Here is a 1,993-nt window from a genome sequence, read left to right as displayed (position 1 = left end):
TCTCCTGGACCTACTCAAACTCTCTGTTGGGTTTTCCCTGCTTGTGGTGCAGTTAGTGCCGCCGAGAGCAGGCTTTGATCTGAGGCTGGTGCTGCACACTGGTTTGTTGGTAAACTTTGTTCAGGCTTTTATTGGGCTCCCTAACGTAAACCGAAGGCTGCGATCAAGGGGGGAAATAAAGGAGTAAAGAGGGGATGCATCTTAAACCAGTGGGAATATCTCCAGGTTCCCAAAGACCCCGCTGTAATAATATTGGGCTTGCAGGTGCAAGAATATCTGTGGGAGAATAACAGCAGGAGAGGAACAAGAAAGGAAAACCCTTCTGTTGCTTAGGTGAAAGATTAAAGAGCTGTGAGAGGCTCTGCAGGCTGCAGAGCTGATTTGCAAAGGCTAAGGGACCGAAGATGCTGTGCGACAATATAAAGGGGATTTCGGTACTTACTGCAGCTGTGCAAAGCTTCTGTCGGAGCATCCCCAGCCCCGAGACTGGCGCGTGAGCTCCGTACCCGAGTGCCCAAGCTGCGGGGCTCTGCTCCCGTCCTTCCAGATACCATCGATGCGGGGAGGATCTCCATGCTTACTTTTCCATGAGGTTTGCAGTATTTGCCCAAGGTGCAAGAAACTTGTTCTATGTCTGGCTTTGGCTGAGAAGATTGAAATCCATAGCTCCTAAACTTAGGAGAGGTCCTCAGCCGCCTGGCTTAGTCTTTGCTGAGGATTGTCAAGGAGCGTTCATCACTTCTGATAAAGCTGTATCGCTTGTGGAAGAAATAAGGAACATAGTCCTAATGACAGCTAATAATTTTTTGGCCTAATGACTTGGGCTGGACTTTGATCCTTGCTCCCAGCTTTACTGATTATTTTTACTTAACGGGTCTGTGAATACCATAACCAATTTGTAGGCTAACGTCTGGCATTGTAGCTGCTTATAGACTTGAGAAAAGGCCGGGTTAGGTTCTGCTTTTGGATTTTGATACCCATGTGTCCTTTTAGTTTCTTGTGGCCACATCTGGGCCTATATTGTCATTCTTATTTAACAGGAATGCTTCCTAGTGGAGACGGTGAGAGGGAAAGGCTCATGTTTAAGGATGCTTGGCAATGAGATGAATCTGAATTGCTGATTTAATTTCAGAATTGACTTATAATGACAGGAGTTATAACGATGATTATATTTTATTTTGGCAGCATATCAGCCAAGGCACCGGTATGTCAGCCACATATCACAGAAACACAGCAAAAGAAAAAATTCATTCTGAAAGTAGTTTTCAGCTTAAATTTAAGACTTATCTTTTTTTTTATGGGTTCTGTTTTACATTATGGAGATATTAAGCCTGAAGAAAAGGTGTATTCAAAGGTCTGTATTTTTCCATTATCTTCACATGTGCAGGGAGGCTTTTTTTTTTTTTTCCCCAGCAAGAAGAGGACAGGCACAGCTTGCCATTCCTTATGCACCTATTCCTCTCAGTTTCTCCCTTTGTATGAGTCTGGCTCTGAATACCCACTCTAATCAATGCAAATAAATGACTTCTAGGGAGTACACGAGTTGTCGAACAAGCTGGTGGCGGGGGGTGGGAGGAGAACATCTGTTGTCCTTTAACATCCTTTTGAGGGCTTACAGATTTATTTGAAGTGTTTTCGCTCGTACCACGGGAATTTTCTAAAACTTGTGTTATTTCCTGTGGTCCAGAGGTTTTGTCTTTTCTATGAGAGAAAGACGGGAGACTCCCCACGCTTGCCTCCCCCATGTACGCTTCCTCTTACTAAACACGGTCTATTTTAAGGATACGAACTTGTGGTTACTTTTTCTGAAAAGCGTTAGCTTATTTATAATGACTTTCTGATGATACTTAGGAGTACTTTTTCCTTTTTACCTTCAGCAATTTTTTCCCCCCCCAATTAATATTGAAGAAAGGCTATAATGTATTTTTAAAGCCCAGTTTGGCGGCATATTTGGGAGAAATAAACAGGGTGGGAAACTGTCTTACTAAGCCAA

This window comes from Egretta garzetta, unplaced genomic scaffold (genome assembly GCF_000687185.1).
Source record: "Egretta garzetta isolate BGI_Z169 unplaced genomic scaffold, ASM68718v1 scaffold79, whole genome shotgun sequence".
NCBI classification, from domain to species: domain Eukaryota; kingdom Metazoa; phylum Chordata; class Aves; order Pelecaniformes; family Ardeidae; genus Egretta; species Egretta garzetta.
Note: the sequence above shows the minus strand (reverse complement) of the source record.